Raw genomic sequence first — 12996 nt, 5'->3', positions numbered from 1 at the left:
TAAGCAAAAACGGATTTAATTAAGAAAGAAAGAAAAACGGATTTAGTTAAGCAGAAAAGTAACGACCCAAATGCTAAATGGGGTGAGGCAATACAGCAAACTGCTTGGGATCAGACCAGGCCATTTGGTAAATTTCTTGACGGCGATCTATCGGCGATTCTGTAGACAGCCCTTGTAGACGAGATTGGGGACTTTGGTGCCGCTCTCAGAAATGATGAAGTCGGAGCTGAAGTTATCGGTGGCGACTTTGAGGTCAGAAAGTGAGAACTCAGAGAAAGGAGGGACTCCAGCAACGGCAGATGTGTCGGCATCACCGGAGGGAGGTGGGTGATTAAATGGCAGGTTTTGGTTATGATGCTGTACTTTGCATATCTCTGGTTCAGTCTCTCGTAACGGAGACGATTCACAGCAGCCCGTGACTATTGTCTCTATCCCTTGGCACCCTCACCACACTCTTGAGCAGTTTAACTGCGGTGGCAGTGGCTACAGGAAGAGGGAGAAGAAGAGCAGCAGAAGCACAGGAAAGGGTGGAGAGAGAGGGGGAGGGCGTAGTGATGATGGTGTAGGATGAGGCTGCACTGACCATCTCATCTGCCTCGCCGTTGAGTCACCATCGGAGCAGCTGCCACCCGCTCTCTTGAGGCAGAACCCTAAGGTTTCATTTGTCTTTCTGTTGATTTGGGGAAAAAGAGGGAATATTTTTTTCTGATTCCCCTCATCCTTATAAATTTAAAAAAATTTGGGATTTTTAGATTTAAGGGTAAAAAGTAATTTCACATTTACCAAGGGGTAGTTTAGGATTTTCAAAAAATTTAACTAGTTGACTTCATTACTTAACTAACGTTAGGGTCTAATATGAGTATTGGGCTTTAATACAGGAGGTGATCTTAGTATTTTCAAATTTCAGGGGGTGATCTGAGTTACGACCTATTTTCAGGAGGTGTTTTATAAATTTTCCTATTATTTATATTAACAAGTGCTTAGCTCAGTTGGCAGTTTGTGTTGTATAAAAACTAATTGTTACCAAAAGGTCTTGGCTTTAAGCCTCCTCTCTCACATCTTCCCAAGACTTGTTATTTTAATTTAATTATTGTAGGGCCAGGGCCAATCAGGGCGGGCTTGAGCTGGGTTTGGCCCGTCAGGGTCAGAGTTAGGGTCAAGGTATTTAGGCCCTGAGTCAAGGTCAGGGCGGGCCTGGGCCTAACTAAAGAGACTCAGGGTTGGGCTAGAGTTTTAAAAAGCCCAGCCCAACCCGACCTTGTTGCAGTCCTAATTCCCTTGGTTCTGTGTTCTTTCCTTCAGTTTGTCAACCTTTATGTTTTTGTTTTTTTGGATAAAGTTTTCCTCTTTTTTAAATCTTATAATTTCTTCTTGAATTGCCATGGCAGAGGCAGTCATGGTGATTGACCTTGACGGGCAGCACTGGGAGAAATTAAAACCTATTTATATTGTTGATCTACAGAAATTAAAACCTGTTTATTCTTGTGGTGTTTACGAACATGAATTCATTGCAGTTAGACATTTTTGAGTTTAATTTCTGTTTGAATTTGGCAAGTTTTGAGGAAGAGAAAGATATGGAGATCTGGAGTTGAGTGTGAAACCGTAAAATTTTCCATCGATGCTTGGAATCCGTTCCAAGACATTAGTATCTCGAAGCCATTGTTCTTGACAATCTACGCAACTGTTCTAATCGGTATCATTTGCTCCTCAGTCTATGTATTCTCTGCTCTTTACGGCGGGAAAATGATCGATCCGACCACCTTGTTTTCTCCCGGTTACTCGACCACTCAACGTAAGTACTCCTACATTTCTGTTTTTGAGATGAAAATTCCATTTTTCTTCTTCTTCTCTCTCTTTTTAAGTGTATTATTAGCTCAATTTTAGAAACATTAAGCGAAACAGAAGTAGGTTTGATTTTGAACTGAACGAGTTTGATGAGTTTTATCTTCCAAATTCAAATAAACGATGGAGAAGGAGAGACATTCACAGCTCATGGTTGTGAATCTGCAATGCCCAGGTTCTATTACCATTTGGGATTTCTTCCCAATTTGAAACCCTAAATTCCTTAAGGGTTGAAAGGGTTTTGAAACCCTAAATCGATTGGGAAAAATGATTTGGTGAAGATGAGTTGCAGGTTTTTTTGTTTTTTTTTTTTTTGCAGGTTAATTTTGTCAGTTCACCTCTTATTTTTAACACTGTTAGTCATGACGAAATGGGCTTATTTGTTACTGTTTGTAAACCTCAGGGGGTATGCAGAATTTTTCAAAATTGGAAGGTAAAATTATCCTTTCGTCAAATCTCAGGAGTGGTATATGTAAATTACCCATTATTATTAGTTATAATTATGGTGAGATTATGTGAGGTGTTCATAATTTCAGAAACCAGACTGAACCAGATGGTCTGATCGAGCTATACTTGAGCCGTTCTCTTTTTCAGTCTGGTCTAAAGATGCCCCTAAAATAAAAAAAAAAGGGTAGGACGATGGCTGCTACTCTCGTGGCCCTAAAAGATCTGAATCCCCTTCGAAGTGACCATTCGTTTGCTTCCATGGACAGCTCGGGCTGAAGCTGGAAAATTATCGCCCCCACAACCCCCGCGGTATGTGGGGGCACTGCTGTGCGCATCGTGCGGCGCAGCAGCACCCATGTGCACACAGTCATGGGCACTGCTGCACCACACGATGCGCACAGCAACGCCCCAGCATGTGAACAGATATTAAAAGTATCATTTTAATAAATGAGATTCATTCCATCATAGGCAAATCCAAGAACCCTCACATCCTCTCTAAACAACAACGTTTTTCTCAATTCCATCAGAGGCAAATTCAATCCAAAAGTCGTATCAGGAACAGGAGCAGCACATGAAAACTCTGATCCCGAACCCGCCAAACTCATCATTTTCGATTCTCTCACTCTCCCCTCAACCAGGATCTTTTGAGTGAGGACCCAGGTTTCCGCAGGAACTGGCATTTGAAAGATCTCAATCAAATGCTGTTCCAATTTGAGGATTTTCTTGGAATACGACCTCTTGCTGATGCAGTTCCATGTTGAGACGTTCGAACACTTACTCATAAGATCTTTCCCTTTCTCCAACTCTGCCTTTATTTTCTGAATAAGCCCTCTTGGGCGATCTGTGATCACTTCATTTACACGATCTACATCTTCGATCAGAGGAATGAGGCTTTCGAGTGTGGAATGTGGATTGGAGCTTCTTAAGATATTTTCTGAAATGGAAGACTTTAACCGTGGTATCCTTAATCAAATTCAGTAATTCCTGTGCTACTGGACCCAGAACAATTCCTCCAACATATTGCCAAGCCATATTCAATTCCCTAGACGAAAACCCTCAACCCTACTAAAAGTATGGATTTTGATTCAATTGAAGGTTCAGAGTTGCAGAGAAGTTCTTACGAAGATAAATGTAATGTGGATTTCTGGAATTCATCAAAACCATCTGCCTGGGCTGGATCTGGATTTCTGGAATTCTGTAACGTGGAGTGCGAGGTTTTTTTTAGAAAAAGTCCAGCCCAGACGGAAATCCATCAAAACCCAATCAATTCCAGATTAATGCAGCCCAGCCCAGACGGAGAGATGAGTTGCCGGTGGTGGTGACGTTGGCTGGGAGGGGTAGTTTTGCTGCCTTCGCGTTTTTTTGTTGTTGTAATGCAGCAGTGCAGCACAGCCCAGGCGGAGAGATTAGTTGCGGTGGTGGTGTCGCCGGCTGGGAGAGATGGTTCTGTTGCCCAGAAATCTCAAACAGGGAAAGGAATGAGTTAAGGGTAATTATGTCATTTCATCTTTTGGTTTGATTTAAATTAACACTGTTATTTTAGAGGGGGACGTTGTCCTCTACTGCCGAGCAGCCCGGCAGGACCTTGCTGCCCAGACACGAGGCTCCGTGCAAAGACTGCCTTACCCCCACTCGGGTAAGGGGTTTGGGCAGGGGTAAGGCGGACATTGTGTGCAGTACCATGTCTGGGCAGCACGGTCCTGCTGGGCAGCTCGGCAGTAGAGGATCCAATTAGTATTTTAAAAAATCAGGGGTGATTTGAGCTTCGTTTGAAAACCTAAGGATGACGTGTAATTTATCCTATTAAAAATATTATTTTAATAAATGAGATTCATTTCTACGTTGGAATGTTTTCACAATGTGTTTTAATGATCTCATGCAATGCAAAAACAATAAAGTTTTTTTGGCTCTATCCTTCATTGGTTTTGTTGAAGAAAAACTCTTGACGGAGTTTTTTTTTATTTTTGGTCTCGTAATTAAAGGTCTAATAATTGGAGAGACTCAGAATCTCAGAAGGGGGAAAGCAATATATCGGCAGATTTTATTTTAATTTTTGGGAGAAAGAATTCCTGATCACGCCGGACACACTGCCCTTGCTCCCTAACACAGGGGAGCACGAAATGACCGTTGCATCCTTGGTTATTTTTGGGGTTCTAGGGATGCAGCGATCATTTTATGTGACTGGAAGGCATTCTCTTTCCCTTTATCCTTTTGAAGAAGCTAGCTCCTTACCTAATGGTGTTCTCTTAGCGCAATGATTAGGCCTATTTTTGGTGGATTGTGGGTCTATTCTTTTGTCATGTTGAGATGTCCATGCACAAGCAAAAAAAAAAAAAAAGGGGGGAGAATGTCCTCTGTGCCATAGCGCAGGTTGCGTCCAGGCACATGGGCAGCCTATGCAGGGGGCAAGGTGATCATTGCACCCACCCCCATGTGCCTGGCGCAGCCTGCTCTGCGACACAGAGAATAGCGCCCCCCCCAAAAAAATAATCTCATTCAGATATGAATAGGTAATGTGACGGCTTTTAAGGACTTGGGTACCCTCTCCTTAAAGGTTAGATTGAGTTCTATCCAAGTCCCTAAGAAGCGGTATCAAAATCGGTGTCTGATGTCCACACATAAGGTAGAAAAAAATAGTTTCAAACACTAGAAAATAAATTAAGTATATACACATAAGAGGCAAGAGATTTACATGGTTACGAGCAACACCTCGCTTTTGAAAAGCGAACCTTCGAATTTTGTGGTTTCTAGAAAAAGAAGTAGGAGTGCCTTAGGGTTTTTTTTTCCCTCTTTTTTCCGTCGAAGTGCGCAACTGCTCTACTTCCGTCGAGCGTGTTCAATCCTTCGCCTTAGTGCGTGTTTAGATCTCCACCTCAGTGCGTGTTTTCGTCTCTTTTTTTGTCCTATCTTCGCCCGGCATCTCGGATTTTTGTCGTGTCAATTACATCTTCGTCAATTACATTTCAAGTGCACACCTAAGATGAGGACACGTTGCTTAATAGAATCTCACGGTCGAAATTGAATTGAACGATTTCACTTTCATTTCACACATTGCTATTTTTCCCTCCATTCTCTCTCTCTCTCTCTCTCTTTCCCACCTCTCCTCTCTCAAGACGACCTGACCAGACCACGGTGGAGGTGGTTTTCGTCACCGTAATCTGCATCCTCACGCCGGCGCGGCAACCTCACGTCGATGGAGCACCCTCACAAACCTCTTTCTTTTTAAATCCCTAACTCCCTCTCTGCCATAGCTCCATATTCGAATCATTCTTCTTCTTCCTCGCACAAACGAAGCTATTGCCCCCTGCAACTTCAAGTATGGGACTATTTCAGTCAAAGAATCATGGTTTTCCTTATACCAAACCCAGCTTTGTTCTGATTTTGCATTTATTTTGCAGACCAAACCCTATCTCCTCTCCTCCAAGGCAGCGGCGTCAACGACTACGGCGACTCCTCTTCACACTCCAGGTATCCCCATGACTCCTTTCCTTCGATCTCTGTTACCTTTACATTGCCTCTTTGTTTGTGTGTGTGTTTTTTTTTTTGTTTTTTTTTTTTTTGTTGTTGTTGTTGTTGTTGTTGTCATTGTGTCGATTTGGAACCAAATCAGTCAGTGATTATTTAGTGGATTCTGAGTGGTACTTCTGTGGATTCAGAAGTGAAGACCTGGTGGATTCCTGTTTTGTTTTATTTATTTATTTATTTTTGTTCTTTCTTTTTTATGTATCCCTTTCTGTCATTCAAGCAAGGTTCAGGTTAGATTTGTTAGTTTCTAAACCCGATGGCTATAGTGTTTTACCTGAAATTACAGTTTCAGATTTGCTTCCATCCTTGATTCTAGCTTCTGATTTGGTTATTGATTGTTTCTTGCCATACCTGAATGCAGTTTATCTCTTTCTCTGTTTTCAGTCTCTTTTCGATTTAAAACTTTCCATCAATTTCTGGTTTTTCCTGGTTCATGTCAAATTTTTGTGTCGATTTGGTAGAAGATAGAATGTAAACTTGACAATTAATCAATTTCTGGACCTGTTATTGGTTCTGTTTTGCATGGTAAGTCAGTCACTTAGATGTGCTTAGTTGATGACATGAGTTTGGGTAAGAATGCCCCTAAAATACTAACAACTATGTTGTGAGTTTACACTATGGTACTCTTACATTTTGAGGTTTAAAATAAAACCCTCCTTCGATAGATCATGGACCTCATTTTTAGTGACTAGAACTCTTACATTTTTTGGGGTTTAAAATAAAACCCTCCATTCAATATGCTTTGCCATATTGCTTTTGATATTGATTGTAGCTGTTTGTGTCCAATAAATTACCTTCACTCTAGCTTGATTTGAAGAGTATTTGCATCCTAAAAAATACATGCTATTGCTGCCCTACATCCATGCTCTTAAAAATTGACTTGACTTCTAGCTTTCCCTACATCCATGCTCTTAAAAATTGACTTTACTTCTAGCTTTTCCTACATTCATGCTCTTAAAAGTTGACTTTTATTCACCTTGATTTTATACTGTAGGTTTCGATGCTTCAAGTCACACGCTCAGACTCCAATAACTGGGTGGTGTTGTAGATAATGAAAGAAAAAAGAAAGTGATGTTGCAGCCTCAAAGAAAAAGGGGAGGAAGGCTTTAGCCTGAGCCATGGGTTATTAGCCTCAATTGCAGCTACCAGCCTCCTTTTGAGTTTCTATTTTGTTTATTTGGACTAGTTATAGCAAGTTTTTTTTTTTTTTTTTTTTTTTTTTTTAGATGTTAGAAAATTTATTGCTTGTAATTGAAGCCAAGGCTGATCCCTTAGCATACAGGTAGGGATTGACCCCTTGTAAGCACAAGGTTTTTTGAATGTCTTCTCTTTGAATGAAAGTTTGCAAGCACAGCTAACAAATTTATTAAGTGCATATTAGAAGTTTCATGTATGGTCATGTTCCCAACTTTGGGTGGTAATAGCAGTGTATCAACTCTTGGAGTATGGATCGAGTGAGTCATGAATCAGTCAATTACTACAGCAAGTCTGTCACTTAGATGTGCTTAGTTGATGACATGAGTTTGGACAGATATGAGGTTCTTGATTTTAAAGCTCATTTAGTGTGGAGTAATAATGATCATCTATATCTAATTTCTTGTTTTTTAAGTTGGTATTCTTTTTAGAAAGGATCATCTTTCCACCACTAACATGAATGGGTGAAGAAGCAGTCTTTTGTCATCATACCAGAAATTGGAATTTTTCTAGCTACCCAAAACGGATGATTCTCAGTGAGGGGTCTCTCGTTCCATAAGCCCAACTACTTTCCCCTGCTAGTATAGCAAGGATATATATGTGATCACTTGAATTTCCTAGTCACACAAACTAGACAAAAAAGGAACTCAATCCTCACATATCAACCATTTATAAAAGTTTTTACAAGATGAAATACATATAATAGTTCATCAATTGACTGAATTGGTCTGCCCATATTAAGAATTATGAAACCCGAAAATAAGCTCCAAGTCCCTTGGAGTACTCTTCTTCATAGGACGCTTGTAATAATTCTCCCTAAGAACTATGTCATCCACATAAGACCAAGTGGCCCTCTTGGAGTGCTCTCTGCCCATAACCTCTTTGAGTATGGGTTCGCAAGACTTTCAGGGAATTCCTCAACAGTTTCATAGAGCAATCCCTGCAAACAAACAAAATAAAACCACAGTTAATATGATAAGAACAAATTCTCCAACACTCCACATTTAATAGACACTTTATTACCATGTCTAGTTTTTATATGAGGTGTCTATCAGTGTACATTTTTTTTTTTTTTTAGTTAGATGGGGGTTATATGGTGAGAGAGAGAGAGAGAGAGAGGGCAAAGGTGGGTTTAATGTAGGGAACTTGGACTGGTCCTAGCTAGGGGTGTCAACCGGTTGGGTTCGGTCGGGCCTAGCCAGGCCTCACCAATTGTGCAGGCTGCACCGTGTTCGACCATTTAAGTATTCGGTCCGGGCCATGTCGGACTCGATCGGGGTTTGGTCGGTGTCAGTCTTTAATCGGGTACTAAAATCGGGCTTTAATCGGGTCTTAACCGGATTGTGGGCCTGTTTAACTCTTCATCGGGCCTTACCCGGGTCTCAATCGGGCCTTTACAGAATTAAATTCCTACTTGAAAAAATAAAGAAAAAAGAAATGGGTTTCCACCAAAACACATTCAAGACCCAAATCCAAACCCAATTTTTCAAACCATAATCTTTTCCTGAACTTATGTTTATTAGTTTTTATTTACTGATTTGTTTCTTTTTGTAATTATAATTAACTCAAATTTATGAAGTGCTTATGCTTATCAGGTCAATCATCATTGACGATACTAGGCTCGTCCTGCTATTTGTTTTCTCTTTGGAGCAAGAACACCCCCAGCCCTTTTTGTATATGTCTGGTTCTGATTCTATGAAATGAGAAGCTTAATGGAGAAGAATATAAACATTTTTCTGAGTTAAGGAAACCCATCTATTGAATTGCCCATTAATTTGGGCTTAATGGGCTAATCATTTTAAGGAGTTAAATGGGAAAAGAGAGAGGGTTATCAGCTGGGCTAAATGGATTAATGGAGGATGATTTGCTTAAAGGGTCGGGCTAGGTCAGGCTGTAGCTGGGCGGGCTAGGTCGGGCTTGAAAACGGTCAGTCCGATCAGACGCTCGACGGGCTAGGACCCCACATTGGGACCGCCCTATTATTAAACGTGTCGGGCTTAAGCCCGACACGTTTTAGAATCGATCCGGTCCGGGTCGGGCTTTAACCAGGTGAGCTCGATCGGGCCTGCCGGGTCGGGCCTGGAATTGACACCCCTAGTCCTAGCTCTTATGGATCTCAATCAAATGGAATGAGAAATGGTGTTCAGAACCCAAAATAAAACTCAAGTTGTTAAAGAGATATCTTCATGAATATTATTGCACTGGGTTCAGCTCATATTGATCCTCCCCTGTACATTACTAAAATTCTAACAAGGAAGCACCATCATGAGGAAACAGTGAGGAAGTTTAGTTTGTAAGCACTGAGCAGAGATAGCCGGGTTCAAGTCTGTGTTTATAGTTCTTGAGAATTTGATCCATCATCTTCAATTACTATAATGTTAGGTATTGAAAATGATTCAGAGCTGATAAATCATAAAGAAACAAAGATAAGGCAGTCCATATAAGTAACTTGCCTAAAGCATCCAGTCCCTTTTCTTTTTTTTGTACAACCTCGTGAATCTGGCATTTTCTAAGGAAGTTTCAAAATGCATGGACATGGAAGCAGTTTGCAATAGCAAGTCAAACAGAAACTGCTACTGATGATGATGCCAAAATACACAGGTTTCCAAATCTATTATGTGCTTTTTCACAATGACATAAAGACCTCCAAACTAGAGAATTGCTGTTCCACTTTCAATCAATTTTCCTTCTTAACTTGACAAAAGTTGAACTTTGTCTTAAAAGTTTAACATTTCTATCAAGTTTACGTCCTATCTTCTACCGAATCGACACAAAAATTTGACATGAACCATGAAAAATCAGAAATTGATGGAAAGTTTTAAATCGAAAAGAGACTGAAAACAGAGAAAGAGATAAACTGCATTCAGGTGTGGCAAGAAACAATCAATAACCAAATCAGAAGCTAGAATCAAGGATGGAAGCAAATCTGAAACTGTAATTTCAGGTAAAACACTATAGCCATCGGGTTTAGAAACTAACAAATCTAACCTGAACCTTGCTTGAATGATAGAAAGGGATACATAAAAAAGAAAGAACACAAAAAAAAAAAAAAAAAAAAACAGAACAGGAATCCACCAGGTCTTCACTTCTGAATCCATAGAAGTACCACTCAGAATCCACTAAATAATCACTGATTGATTTGGTTCCAAATTGACACAATGACAAAAAAAGAAAAAAAAAACCATAAACAAAGAGGCAATGTAAAGGTAACAGAGATCGAAGGAAAGGAGTCATGGGGATACCTGGAGTGTGAAGAGGAGTCGCCGTAGTCGTCGCCGCCGCTGCCTTGGAGGAGAGGAGATAGGGTTTGGTCTGCAAAATAAACGCAAAATCAGAACAAAGCTGGGTTTGGTATAGGGAAAACCATGATTCTTTGACTGAAATAGTCCCATACCTGAAGTTGCAGGGGGCAATAGCTTCGTTTGTGCGAGGAAGAAGAAGAACGATTCGAATCTGGAGCTATGGCAGAGAGGGAGTTAGGGATTTAAAAAGAAAGAGGTTTGTGAGGGTGCTTCATCGACGTGAGGTTGCCGCGCCGGTGTGAGGATGCAGATTACGGTGACGGAAACCACCTCCACCGTCGTCTGGTCAGGTTGTCGTGAGAGAGGAGAGGTGGGAAAGAGAGAGAGAGAGAGAATGGAGGGAAAAATAGCAATGTGTGAAATGAAAGTGAAATCGTTCAATTCAATTTCGACCGTGAGATTCTATTAAGTCATGTGTCCTCATCTTAGGTGTGCACTTGAAATGTAATTGAGACGATAAAAATCCATCTCCACCCCCGTCTGTCATGATCATGGGAAGCGATAGTGCAGAAGACGCCGATGAAGACGACGATTCAGACGCTGATAAACCTGTCGGGGGTAGATGCTTGATCCATTGTTTCTACTATCCTCACCGTTGTATCGCCCCCCACCTTCGCCTCAAGGAGGAACAAGCCAGGCTGAACTTAGCTACATCGGAAACCATCAACGACCTCCTGCCAAGCTCCGCTTTCTCAGATGCGACAAAGCTCGAGCTGTCGGTGGCTTCTCTGAAGTTGGTACTGCAGTCAAATGGAGATGCTGACGCTGACGCCGACGACGATGCCGACGATGGCAAGCCCTCTATGGTCACCTCCTTTCCGTCAACGGTGGAAGCGCAGCGTCGACGAAAACTTCCTTGCGATGAAGATGGCATTTACCTGCTATGCGAGATGCAGCCTGCGGACAGTGATACGCTCCTCTGCAACACTTGCGCACCTCCTTGGCAGCTTAGTTGTCTGTCCGTTTGCATTGAGTCACTTGCTTCTGCTTCTCAATGGGACTGCCCAGATTGTGTTCCAACCGTCGGCAATTTTTCGGCACCGATCGTTGGCATGGCCAGCGATATCGTTTGGGGCGACGTCGACGGCAGGGACTGTGATGTCGATTCCCTTCCTTGTAGCATGAAAGACCTCGCCCAACCCAGTGCTTGGCCCCCCATTTTATTCTCAGATCTGCTGAACAATCGGTCTGCGCTGTTCGTACTCGACAGGTCTTCATTTATGGATGGTGGCGGAAGCCTCATAGGCAGGGGAATGTAGCTGATGCTGGTGGAGTTTCAGTCCCTGCAGTTGTTGGAAGAATCGGCAATGCTAGCTGTGAGCAACGCCGAGGTGTTTGGTGTGGAAGGTTTTTCTTTTTTTTATTTAGGTTCTGGTTTTGCAGGTTACGCCGGTTCTGGCGTTGGTGTCGCCATGGAAATGGCCGGTTCTGTTACCCCTCTCACCATACAGATCTTGTGGCCCAGTCACTGTTCACCAAAGCACCTCTTGGCGCAGTATAGTGCCAGCTCGCGTGGGCATGATGGCGCAGATCTTTTTGGCACTTTTGGGGTCCTTTCTTTTGGCACGACAGTGCATGAGCTTATCAGTTGCTGTGTTGACAGCGCTCTATCGGGGGCAATGGCTTTCACCCATCCCCTTCTCTGGATGACTCAGTCTTTGGCATGCGAGACCGGGTTGCTTTCCGCTCCGTTGATCTGGGTTCTGTATACCCAAACCTTCTATTGGTCATGCTACCTATCTTATTTTAGTATCTTTTTATGTATCTTGTTTTTTTGTTGGCGTTGGGCGCATGTGAATGAATAGCCCTGTTAGCTACCAAAAAAACAGAGATTTATATGATTCGATAAAATCGTCTACATCCACATGCATCCTTCTTTCATCCCCCTTCCTCATATTTTGGATTTTCACTGTTCATCGTGATAGGCACTTCTCTCCTTTTACAAAGATCCCCTTCAACCTTTGAAAGACTCTATTATATTGGAGGCTCCACTTTCTTGATGACTCCACTTTCTTGAAAACAGAAAGAGAGAGAGAATTACGAAAAAGAAGTGATCCATTGTCCCTTAATTATTGTCACTTGTGATCATGGTTGGTAATCTCGGTATCGGGTTTGCTGAAACTCGGGTCAAATATGACACTTTTCTCCTATTTTTATTTTAAATCCAAAATTTTAAAATCTTTTTACCCTTGTTCGGTAGATCAGATCCACCCAAAATTAACGGTCCATATCGGGTTAGGAGGTGACCTGGGGAGGGGGGTAAGGTACCAGTTAGGAGACTTGAACTTGAGACCTCCTAGTGAGCATGGGCATGAAGTGCACCACAGCTCACAAACTGAGCTAGGCAGTTGTTGGTTCCAAATTCATGACACGTCCAATGTGGGCTTATCTATTTCGTGCTCCTTATTGGGCCGGGGCTGCTTTTTCATATTCATATATGTAAGATGATTTCTTGGCCCTTTGTGGCCATGAACCTGTCTTGGGTATTTTCAAAATATTGAGCTTAGAAACGCTAGGGCTAAGGCTCGTAGGGCTCACGGACTCTCTCACCACCCAACGTATAGTGGGTCTTGTGAAATATTTGGGATCAACCGAGTTGGGGAAGGGTTCATGCACGGTCGCATATGGAAAATGAACCATTCATCAAATAAGGAAGGTAACGGTCATTTTGACCCCCTATTATTCT

The sequence above is a fragment of the Telopea speciosissima genome, chromosome 7 (assembly GCF_018873765.1).
Source record: "Telopea speciosissima isolate NSW1024214 ecotype Mountain lineage chromosome 7, Tspe_v1, whole genome shotgun sequence".
NCBI classification, from domain to species: domain Eukaryota; kingdom Viridiplantae; phylum Streptophyta; class Magnoliopsida; order Proteales; family Proteaceae; genus Telopea; species Telopea speciosissima.
Note: the sequence above shows the minus strand (reverse complement) of the source record.